This window comes from Dendrobates tinctorius, unplaced genomic scaffold, assembly GCF_039654945.1.
Source record: "Dendrobates tinctorius isolate UK_male_01 unplaced genomic scaffold, ASM3965494v1 ptg000421c, whole genome shotgun sequence".
Taxonomy (NCBI): Eukaryota; Metazoa; Chordata; class Amphibia; order Anura; family Dendrobatidae; genus Dendrobates; species Dendrobates tinctorius.
This window is the reverse complement of record NW_027362085.1, coordinates 445965-458819: the sequence shown is the minus strand read 5'-3', so window position 1 is coordinate 458819 and position 12855 is coordinate 445965. Positions and strand designations below refer to the sequence as shown.

The 12855-nt window shown below is 44.3% G+C and overlaps 1 non-coding gene across 1 annotated transcript; it reads left to right on the top strand.

The window, feature by feature from the left end:
- The first annotated feature begins 8059 nt into the window (after positions 1 to 8059).
- On the top strand, positions 8060 to 8132 carry TRNAV-CAC (transfer RNA valine (anticodon CAC)). The gene has a single exon. It is a non-coding gene; the product is annotated as a tRNA-Val (tRNA).
- The last annotated feature ends 4723 nt before the right edge of the window (positions 8133 to 12855 follow it).

Genomic DNA, 12855 nt, shown 5'->3' with positions numbered 1-12855 from the left:
TCCCAGTTATCCAGCCTCCAATACCCTTAAACCAATTAGCTGGATTAAGAAAGGAGAATGTATCTGACCACCAACTATCCTTAGTACCATCATTGTCTTTATCGTACTGATCTCTAAGTTTTTGAACATCCTCTATTTTCAATTTTAACTTTATAATGCTGTTGGGATCTATATAATGACAGCAAGCTGGTCCGATGACTTGACACATACCTCCTTGCGCTGCAGGTAAATAATCTAATACTATGGTATGCTGATTAGTGGCTATGATGAGCTGATTTTGGACAGCAACGGTGGTGTTCAATATATCCAATATATCCCATATTTGGTCATCTAAGTAATCTGTAGCCCTGACTAATTTATCCCACATTTGAGTAATCATAGGATAAATAAAAATAGAACTGACAATTTTATTAGCCACACTCATCTGCACTATATGTGGTCTCCCAGAGAGGCGAGGTGTATTGTCAGCAGCTCTTTTGTACAACGTGTGTTTAGGTATGCTCTGAGTATTCAACTGGTCATTCGGAATAACAAAGGTAGCTGGAGTCAAACGACCCAGAGTACAAGCACCTTTTATCCCTACTGGCAACCATTTATATGCATTGTCTCCACATATCCAGTACATGTCACTAGGTAGGTCCCATAGGGCTGAATGTTGTAATACCAGTCTATGAACTAAATCTATGAGCGCAGATACATTCTGAAGCATACACCAATTTGGAAGTTGTCCTAAAGGGCTACAATACCCTACATCGGGATTTCCACAGGTGGGAATTCCTTTCTCATATCCAGATGACTCGTTGCAAGGTATATTACCTGAAATATTAAAACAAGTTTCATTATTGCCCTGGGGAAATAAATTGGAATACTCCCAGGACGTGTTATGCAACCTTCTTTCTAGCAGTATTGGTTTGAAGGCATCAGTAGAGTGGGAAGTTACATTAAAACTAACTTGTAGGCCATACATTGGAATTTGCCCCAGGTAGGTTAATCGAGTTCTATTCCTGGGTACCCAAGCCCCCCCTTTATATGCCAGATATTGAAGGTGTGCATTACTTCCTGAAAGATTACCCTGCCACCAAGGGTATCCTACCCATCTCACAATAGGTATTCCAACAGTTGTGTTCCATAACTTCACATTATTTGTGGCATTATTAGCAAGTGTATCAGAACAACTGGTCCAGGCAAATAATTCCTCGGGTGGCATAGGAATAACAAGGAACGGAATACTAGTGGCTGATACTGGTGAATGTGTGCAGATCCAGCAATCTGCTGGAGGCTGAGTGTCATTTGACCAATCATTCAGTAATTTTTCATGATGTTGTATAAACTTATTATTCAAGGACATTGGAGCATTTAGACTGTCCCACGCAGCTACCATTATTACAGATAATGCAACAAAACCAAACCAAAACATTATGCACTCTTATGCTTTGTTAACTCCTGTGGCTAGTTTGCAATGCGATGCGTGGATCCAGGTTGGTCGTCCTTCCAACTTAACAGAAGTAGGCGTTGTTAGGAGTACTTGGTAAGGTCCTTGATATCGGGGTTCAAGGGTCTTTCTGGAGTGTTTCTTGACATATACGTAATCACCAGGTTGTAGACAGTGAGTTCCTTCCACACTATCTGGATCTGGAATGAAAGAGAAAACTAGAGAATGCATTTGAGTTAAATGCTTTTGCAACTGGATTACATAACTTGTCAAATTATCCACATTGAGTGTTAAGACCTGTGGGTAGTACAACCCTGTGTTCGGTGGTCTTCCAAACAGTATCTCGAAGGGTGACAGTTTAGTTTTCCCCGTGGGTGTGTACCTTACTGAGAATAATGCTAATGGGAGACACTCTGGCCATGGTCTATGGGTTTGTTCCATGGTTTTCTGTATTTTCAATTTTAGTGTCCCGTTCATTCTCTCTACCTTCCCTGAACTCTGTGGGTGGTAGGGTGTATGAAATGCTTGTTCTACACCTATCATTTGCATTACATTTTGCATTACCTCAGCAGTAAAGTGTGTACTTCTGTCTGATTCAATTGTTTCAGGGACACCGAATCGTGGTACTAGTTCCATCACCAGTTTCTTTGCAGTGGCTCGAGCTGTAGCCGTTTTCACCGGGTAGGCCTCTGGCCATCCAGAGAAGAGATCTACACATACTAGGATATTTGCATACACTCCTACCTTGGTAGCTGTATGTCGTCAATCTGCCGTCTCTGAAATGGGTAGAGAGGCCTAGGTGTCGCTTTCTTAGGGACTTTTACTGTTTTACCTGGGTTGTGCTGTGCACAGATGAGGCATGATTGTACAAGTTTCGCGGCTGCGCAACTGAAGCCAGGAGCGATCCAGAAGGCATCTACCATGGCACACATGTGACTTTTTGAGGTGTGATTGGGGCCATGTGCTGCTTGCGCCATGATTGGGAACAGGGACTTTGGTGGGCACATTTTATCCTTATTCTCCCATACTCCATTTGAGTTCAGCTCAGCTCCCAGTCTCCCCCGGTGTACCTTCTCTGTTTGGGCAGCCTTTTGCTGGAGGGATTTCAGGACATCTAGACCCAATGTGGCTGGAATACGCTGACTCCCCGCCACCGTCCACTGCTCTCTCTAGGCCGCCTTGTGCTATTTTAGCAGCCTCGTTCGCCCTTCTATTGCCCTCTACCTCCACGGAGTCACCTTTGTGTGTGCTTTTACCTTGACAATGCCAACCTGGACTGGTAACATCAATGCCTCCATCAATTGTTTCACCAGCTCTGCATTTTTAATGGGCTTCGAATCTGTGAAAATATTAGCGACTTTACCTGCAGCGGCTCTACACGCCTCAGTGAGTGCCTTCAACTCTGCCTCCTGCGCCGACATGTGAGGAGAGAGTGGCTCCGCTCGGATTACCTCATGTGAGGATACTACTGCATATCCAGTGTAGAATCGTCCATCCTGGTGGTATCTGGGGCCATCTACAAAAAAGAAACTCAAAGTCTGCATTAGGAACAGGTTTTTCATGAATGTGTGCAAACCCAACTGTCTCCTGACTCATCAGTTCTATGCAGACATGTTCATGCGTCATGTCAAAGTATCCTTCCTCACTTGCCAATACGGTCACCAATTCCCCCTTTTCTGAATCCACAGGCAGGAGGGTGGCTGGATTCAGAACGTTACATCTTTTGAGGGTGACATACTCAGGAATTAGTAGAGCACACTCAAGTCGGAGCTGTCTGGCCATAGACAGATGTTTTGGTTGAACTTGTAGGAGTATGGCATGGATGTCATGTGGGGAATAGATTGTCAAAAGAAACGTCAGTGTCATCTCACATGCCTTCCCTATTACGTCTCCACTTTTTTCCTTGTGCTCCAGCATACATGACAGGTCGTCTTATTGTCCTTGTTTGCTCAATTTCTTTAGCTACCTTAAGGAGGTCTTTCGGATCTACATGTCTCCATTCAGGTCTGGCTGTCTGTACTGCGTCTCGTAAATCTTTGTTCATACCGTCAATGAATGCATTCACCAGAATTCTAACATCAAGTGGGTTTATGCAAATGTACCCCATGTCTGCCCATTTCAGCTGTAACCGTCCAAGGTATATCTCTGCTCTCTCTCATCTTTGCTGTGTCACATTAGTCAGGAGTACAGACTGCTCTGATTGTTCCACTGCAGCCCATTGTCTTAGTGACTCACAGTACGTCTCCCCAGATCGTGCAGATTTATCATCCATGCCCCAAGCCTGATTCTTTGTCACATCTGTGTGTCTTAATTATATGATCTAGTGCGTCACCTGCCTTTAGACTCACCAACCTCTCTAGGTCTGCCCAGGTACACTTATATGTCTGCTGTACTTCCTTTATGTGTCTGTAAAACTGTAAAACGGGAATGGTTGGTCTTCAGGGGCAGGCAGCTGCTTCAGCAAAGCTAGCTGGTCAGAGGGGCTCCAGGGATAATACTCCTGCATCTTTCTTATTCTAGTCACACTTCTAGGTCCTGATGGGGTTGGTCGTCTGATGTCTACTGTCAGCTTACTCCTCAAGGGCCAATGTCCCCACTACCCACTATCCACACTATTATGTCAGCTTCTTATGATCTTGTCTGGATAGGATTTAGTGCAATTCTCTTAGGTCAGTAGCACAGGTCACACAAGTAGCTATTCAGTCTGGGTTTGTCTGAGTCTGACCACAGTGTTTACAAGTCCATCTGTTTTGTCTGGGTCTCTGGTTACACTTTGTCAATCAAACATTCATAATACACCTTCCACACTGCTGCACATTCTCAAGCATCATTTATTCACTTGCTATTTTCTTCCCTTGTCTGTGCCTTTTTGTACATCCAAACATTCACACTCTGGTATTTTTGCCTTTTTCAATATTTGTCCCACTTGTTTTACTGCTTCCTTCCTGCTCTGTCTTTTGTAATTTGACACAATTTGCTACACAAATCAATCACACAACTAGAAGCAGGTTCAAACACATTAATGACCAAGCAATCACTTACAATTCCCTTCTAAATTAGGCACCATATCTTACTTTTAACTTCCAATCTTCAATTAAGTACTGTTGCTTTAAAATGCACAAATCTTTCAGCGTGTACCTTACGGATAGAATTACAGAGAATTTTGAGCACAGCTCACACTCAGCAGAGATAAGAGCGAAGGGAGAAGAAACTGCGCAGCGCCATCCTTCCCCCCTCCCGTCAGAATGCAGCGTCGTCCTTCACAGAATTCTGTAGTTCTTTAGACTTATCAAAATCAATTTCTACAAAGAAACTCAAAATCACGGGATTTCACTGTAAGGGCAGATAACTGTATAATGAGATTAACCATGCCTTGCCCTTTTTCTGGCCAAATGCATTCAGGAAACTTTACAATGTAATGCCACATATAACACGAACTACACTCACTGGCCACTTTATTAGGTACACCTGTCCAACTGTGTGTTAAGACTTAATTTCTAATCAGCCAATCACATGACGGCAACTCAGTGCATTTAGGCATGTAGACATGGTCAAGACAATCTCCTGCAGTTCAAACCGAGCATCAGTATGGGGAAGAAAGGTGATTTGAGTGCCTTTGAACGTGGCATGATTGTTGGTGCCAGAAGGGCTGGTCTGAGTATTTCAGAAACTGCTGATCTACTGGGATTTTCACGCACAACCATCTCTAGGGTTTACAGAGAATGGTCCGAAAAAGAAAAAAAATCCAGTGAGCGGCAGTTCTGTGGCCGGAAATGCCTTGTTGATGCCAGAGGTCAGAGGAGAATGGGCATACTGGTTCGAGCTGATAGAAAGGCAACAGTGACTCAAATTGCCACCCGTTACAACCAAGGTAGGCAGAAGAGCATCTCTGAACGCACAGTGCGTCGAACTTTGAGGCAGATGGGCTACAGCAGCAGAAGACCACACTGGGTACCACTCCTCTCAGCTAAGAACAGGCATCTGATGGCTACTTTCAGCAGGATAATGCGCCATGTCATAAAGCTCGAATCATCTCAGATTGGTTTCTTGAACATGACAATGAGTTCACTGTACTCAAATGGCCTCCTCAGTCACCAGATCTCAATCCAATAGAGCATCTTTGGGATGTGGTGGAACGGGAGATTCGCATCAGGGATGTGCAGCCGACAAATCTGCGCCAACTGTGTGATGCCATCATGTCAATATGGTCCAAAATCTCTGAGGAATGCTTCCAGCACCTTGTTGAATCTCTGCCACGAAGAATTGAGGCAGTTCTGAAGGCAAAAGGGGGTCCAACCCGTTACTAGCATGGTGTACCTAATAAAGTGGCCAGTGAGTGTATATCATTACTCAATTCATTCAGTCTCAGATGTAGATTTGAATTATCTATAACGCATCTGTCCGGGATTCCACCACAACTAGAAAGGTCACAAATCTCTTGACACAAAAATGATGTGTGATGATTCATTCATACGTGCTCATTCACTGATTTTTTTTTTTTTTTTTTTACTCAATTACTCATCTCTCATCTTATTCAGAGGTTCTCATAGACATATATACAAGGATTCACACAGCCTGCCTATCTTGCACTTTGGATTTGATTAATACTTTTTCCAGGTTCTTTGCTGCACTACTTCCATATCTATCCTCAATTATATCACATAACCGATTTCCTTCTTCAGGTGTCTTTCCCTGACTGTTCCCCATTTTATCTTTTATTCTTATCCTGTTTCTCTTGTTGTCTTCCTGTTAGTCCCCTGCCTTAGGTGGTGTATTGGGTAAGCTCAAGACTAGGCTCTACTATACCTCGTTACCTTCTTCCTAAGGTGCTAACAGGCTAAATGGAGTGTCTGTTCCTCGGTGTACTACGTGTTTCGTGTACTTATATGCTATGTAGCATCCGAACAGAAATACTCCCACAACACACAGGATTGTAAACAAAGTGTCCATCTATCGGGGTTCTTCAGTCATATCCTGTCACAGGCTCATTTCGTGGTCCTGTGCTCATTCTATCACACTCTTATCTGTCACAAGGTTTATTCGTAAAGGGTGTTGATTTAAGCTTAGGCGGTGACCTCCCCGAAAGGACGCTGTCACATGACCCAGTTAGGCAATATCACCACTCTTTGAACGAATACCTACTGTGCAGCTTATTTGTCTACTTTTCACAGTCCTTCAAATCAAGGCAGTCACTCAACAACCTCCTCTATTTCTAGTGCGGAATCGTCTATTGTGAAAAACTTGTCCGTCCGGGCTGCGCAGTATGAACTGTTCACCCAGCCTTATATTCCGTAATGTCAGACCTCTCCCATTTTGATTTGCATCAGCTCTTTTTCTAAAAATAGCTGTGCACAGACAGAACCTACAGTAACCTCTCATTCGAGCAGAAATTACATATGCGTGTCACACCCGATTTCCTCAGAGTTCTTATATGGACCTGATTTTACGGCCCCCTCCTCTACTAGATTCCCCTTTATACGGACCTTAGTTATAATGATAGATTATAAAGAGCAGAGAAGAGAAAAATTGATCTCTTACATGGCCAGGTGTTTAGGTCTGCTGTTCACAATTTCATCAGTAACTGGAGTGGTCTGTAGATCGGGTAGTCTTGGAGAGGTGCCTATATCAGGTCCCTGTTTCGGGCGCCAGGAAACTGTCGGGATACCTCAGATTACTCTTTCATCTGAAGGACCGATGTTCTTAGGTGTGAAGCACCATATGTCTCTAATCAATTGCTCCGTCGAGAAGGCTAACACAGACGCGGGCTGTATAATACCACTCGGGATGCCTGCCAAGACGCCTCTGGCTTATCAGTTAGGCTTCCGTCTTTTATAGTAAAGAATTTAAACATTTACAGACATGCGCAGTACAAATGATTTCACAACTTGTTTTCTACAAAGAAAGTCACTTAGGCAAAAAAGCAGAGGTATTTGACCTTGGTTCACAAGGGAGATGTCTGAGACATCTCCTCGAAGAACAGATAAGGTTTTAAACAAGAGAATGCAACATAGACAGAACTCAATTTAACTCCTTCAGTTCCTATCAGTGCGAAAGCAGGCATCCAGGTGCTTTTTCTTTTTGACTTTTGGACAAATGCATGAGAATGTTTTGTGGAGCATGGTTTTGTTTCCCTGTTTGTTCTTTTTCTCCAATAGCCTGACAAATGAAAGGTTCCTGTGTTGCAAAATGCACTTTGTCCTGTCTTCAGACATAGAGGAAGACCTCTTGACTTTGGCTGGCTGTTTTTTTCTTTTTCAAGTTCATTTCAGCATGTTTAAACATCTTTAGCTTTGCATGGAGTTTCTGAAGTGTAGTGGTTGTCACGTTCGCCTCACACGCGAAAGGTCCCCAGTTCGAAACTGGGCAGAAACACAGCATTTTCTCTTGGAAAACGATCTTTTTGACTTTCAGTGCTTGTTCTTTATTGCTTGCCATGACCACAGCATTTTTTGTTTGTTTGAATCGGTTGGTTTCTGTAGTGTAGCGGTTTCACGTTCGCTTTACACGCGAAAGGTCCTCAGGTCGAAACTGGGCAGAAACACGCAGTTACCCTTTGGTATCCAAGCTTTTGACTTTCAGTTCTTGATCTCGATTGCTTGTTGTCACCACAGTAAGCACTTGCATCCTGTTTCTGTAGTGTAGCGGTCATCACGTTTGCCTCACACGCGAAAGGTCCCCAGTTCGAAACTGGGCAGAAACACAGCTTTTTCTCTTGGAAAACGATCTTTTTGACTTTCAGTGCTTGTTCTTTATTGCTTGCCATGACCACAGCATTTTTTGTTTGTTTGAATCGGTTGGTTTCTGTAGTGTAGCGGTTTCACGTTCGCTTTACATGCGAAAGGTCCTCAGGTCGAAACTGGGCAGAAACACAGCGTTTCTCTTGCAAACTAGCGCTTTTGACAATGAGTGCTTGATCTTTAATGCTTGCCATGACCACAGTAAACGCTCTTGTTTGGTTACTGTAGTGTAGTGATTGTCCTGTTTGCCATCCAACTGAAAGTTCCCTGTTTTGATCCCGGGCAGAAACATGTGGCTTTTCTTTATTTGATTCACAAACGTATATTGTTGGCTTAATTAGCCTTAGTTAGCATATTCTGTTGCTGGTTTAATGAGCATTACTTTTACCAATGTGATTATTTCTACCCGTTTTTGCTTTTGGCAAGCATGTGTGTTTTTGACAGTGTCTAAGTGTTCCTAATTCAAGAAACACCTGATAGGATCAAGGTGCGAAAGCAGGCATCTAGGTGCTTTTTCTTTTTGGCTTTTGGACAAAGGCATGAGAATGTTTTGTGGAGCATGGTTTTGTTTCCCTGTTTGTTCTTTTTCTACAATAGCCTGACAAATGAAAGGTTCCTGTGTTGCAAAATGCACTTTGTCCTGTCTTCAGACATAGAGGAAGACCTCTTGACTTTGGCTGGCTGTTTTTTTCTTTTTCAAGTTCATTTCAGCATGTTTAAACATCTTTATCTTTGCATGGAGTTTCTGAAGTGTAGTGGTTGTCACGTTCACCTCACACGCGAACGGTCCCCAGTTCGAAACTGGATAGAAGCATGACATTAGGCGTTGAAATTAAAGCTTTTGACGTTGAGTCTTTGTTCTCGATGGCTCGTCATGACCACAGTAACCTTCCGCAGCCAGTTTCTGTAGTGTAGTGGTTATCACTAGAGTTGAGTGACTTTTGGTTTTTTAGGGTCGCGTTTCGTTTCGTGAAACCCGACTTTTCCAAAAGTCGGGTCGAGCAAGATCGTCCGATTAAAGGGAAAAGTCGGGGTCGTCCCGAAACACGAAACCCAATGTAAGTCAATGGGGAATAAAAGTCGGCAGTGAGAGGAGGACAGGAAACACACCAACAGTGCCCATTTGAATGCCAAAAACATCAATTCTTCTTACTTAAGCTTGTCAACCTTAATTAACTTCATAATATAAGTTACGCACTGAAAAATGGGTGTTATTTGGCTAAAGTTGTGGGGGGGGAGGGCTGGCTGCAGGTTTTCATGTGCCCTGGGCGAAAGAGCGCCCCTTTAACACATACCACAACTCATCATGCTCCGATACGGCAGATAAATAGCGGTATAGTACAATGAAAAATACCTCACTTTTTACATCTCATGACGAGGCCCATCTATTTCTCCATACAGAATCATTGGTCCCATATAATGTTTGAAACAGTATATGATGAGCTCCACATAATGCTACAGTATATGTTGGTCCCCATGGATGAAGCTCCACTGTCTTATGGGCCCAAATAATGCTCCAAACATAATGGGCCCCATTTCTAATGCTCTAGTGTATAATGGGCCCTGTAAATGCTGCTCCAGTGTCTGATGTCCACCTTTGGAATGTTCCAGTGTATGGTGGGCCCCATCTATCATTCTCCAGAGTATAGTGCTCCCCAAAAATTGCTGTCCCAACATTGAAAACAATCAAATAAGTCTCCTCGCTAAGGAATCCCTGTACTTGTCTGGACAGGTGCTGTAGCTTGCTTAACAGCTCGCCAGCCGTTCTCACGCCCAGTATGGATTGCACGTGATTGCACAAAGGTTAGAAAGGGTACCGTATCCCTGGATAACATGTATGGATAGCGTACACATTCAAAATATATGTCTATACAGCGTGAGGCAGGCTCAGACGGTGTTAGGCCCAGTATGGATTGCACGTCATTGCACAAAGGTTAGAAAGGGTACCGTATCCCCGGATAACATGTATGGATAGCGTACACATTCAAAATATATGTCTATACAGCATGAGGCAGGCTCAGACGGTGTTAGGCCCAGTATGGATTGCACGTCATTGCACAAAGGTTAGAAAGGGTACCGTATCCCCTGATAACATGTATGGATAGCGTACACATTCAAAATATATGTCTATACAGCATGAGGCAGGCTCAGACGGTGTTAGGCCCAGTATGGATTGCACGTCATTGCACAAAGGTTAGAAAGGGTACCGTATCCCTGGATAACATGTATGGATAGCGTACACATTCAAAATATATGTCTATACAGCATGAGGCAGGCTCAGACGGTGATAGGCCCAGTATGGATTGCACATCATTGCACAAAGGTTAGAAAGGGTACCGTATCCCTGGATAACATGTATGGATAGCGTACACATTAAAAATATATGTCTATACAGCATGAGGCAGGCTCAGACGGTGTTAGGCCCAGTATGGATTGCACGTCATTGCACAAAGGTTAGAAAGGGTACCGTATCCCCGGATAACATGTATGGATAGCGTACACATTCAAAATATATGTCTATACAGCATGAGGCAGGCTCAGACGGTGTTAGGCCCAGTATGGATTGCACGTCATTGCACAAAGGTTAGAAAGGGTACCGTATCCCCGGATAACATGTATGGATAGCGTACACATTCAAAATATATGTCTATACAGCATGAGGCAGGCTCAGACGGTGTTAGGCCCAGTATGGATTGCACGTCATTGCACAAAGGTTAGAAAGGGTACCGTATCCCCGGATAACATGCATGGATAGCGTACACATTAAAAATATATGTCTATACAGCATGAGGCAGGCTCAGACGGTGTTAGGCCCAGTATGGATTGCACGTCATTGCACAAAGGTTAGAAAGGGTACCGTATCCCCGGATAACATGTATGGATAGCGTACACATTCAAAATATATGTCTATACAGCATGAGGCAGGCTCAGACGGTGTTAGGCCCAGTATGGATTGCACGTCATTGCACAAAGGTTAGAAAGGGTACCGTATCCCCGGATAACATGTATGGATAGCGTACACATTCAAAATATATGTCTATACAGCATGAGGCAGGCTCAGACGTTGTTAGGCCCAGTATGGATTGCACGTCATTGCACAAAGGTTAGAAAGGGTACCGTATCCCCGGATAACATGTATGGATAGCGTACACATTCAAAATATATGTCTATACAGCATGAGGAAGGCTCAGACGGTGTTAGGCCCAGTATGGATTGCACGTCATTGCACAAAGGTTAGAAAGGGTACCGTATCCCCGGATAACATGTATGGATAGCGTACACATTCAAAATATATGTCTATACAGCATGAGGCAGGCTCAGACGGTGTTAGGCCCAGTATGGATTGCACGTCATTGCACAAAGGTTAGAAAGGGTACCGTATCCCCGGATAACATGTATGGATAGCGTACACATTCAAAATATATGTCTATACAGCATGAGGCAGGCTCAGACGTTGTTAGGCCCAGTATGGATTGCACGTCATTGCACAAAGGTTAGAAAGGGTACCGTATCCCCGGATAACATGTATGGATAGCGTACACATTCAAAATATATGTCTATACAGCATGAGGCAGGCTCAGACGGTGTTAGGCCCAGTATGGATTGCACGTCATTGCACAAAGGTTAGAAAGGGTACCGTATCCCTGGATAACATGTATGGATAGCATACACATTCAAAATATATGTCTCAGGAGGCAGGCTCAGACGGTGTCAGGCACAGTATGGATTTGACGGCACAGATTACACAGCGGAGGAGCAGGGAGAGGTAAAGATTGCAAATGCTGTGGCCCTGCCCAAGCAAGGGGGGCCCACTCTTGGGCATCGGTACTGGCACTGGGCCCCTCATAGTACAGCGGTGTGTCTGACGGCGGGTGTGCACCACCACCGTCAGAGACACTTGATTGCACTATGAGGGACCCTGTGCCAGTGCCCGCGCCCAAGAGTCGGCCTACCCACCTGTCCAGGGCAACGGCACTCGCACGGTGTCGTACGCTAGGTGGTTACCCCGGCCATGAGGGGGAGGCAGCACAGTTAGGGAGTTTTAGAAAGTGGCATATGTTGATGTTGGACATTCAGCTGATGCAAAAGGCGAAATAGGTGAAGTACCAGGAAGAGGTGGACCAAAGCAAGCCATTTTTCTGTCACCCTATGTGTCATCAGGGGAAGGTGGGACAAAATCCTTGGAAACCCATGCGTGGTTCATTTTAATGAAGGTTAGATCATCCACATTTTGGGTTGACAGACGGGTCTTTTTTTCTGTCAGGATTGATCCAGCTGCACTGAAGACTCTTTCCGATAGCACACTTGCAGCTTGGCAAGCGAGCTCCTGTAAGGCATATTGGGCCAATTCAGGCCAGGTGTCCAGTTTAGCGGCCCAATAGTCAAAGGGGAATGACCTGTGTGGGAGAACATCAATATGGGAGGAAAAGTAGTTTGTAACCATAGTTGACAACTGCTGTCTCCTGTCACTTTCCATCGATGCAGTATTACCAGTTGTGTGAGCGGTATTTGAAAAATCAGTCCACAACATTGTCATGAAACCCCTGTCTCCAACGCCACTTCTGCTGTGTGCACCACGAACACCTCTGCCAAGCTGCCCCCGGCCCGTACGGCTCATGTGAGAACCATCACCGCTGCTGTGTGCTGGGAATGCCTCAAGCAACCGATTTACCAGAGTTGCTTGTT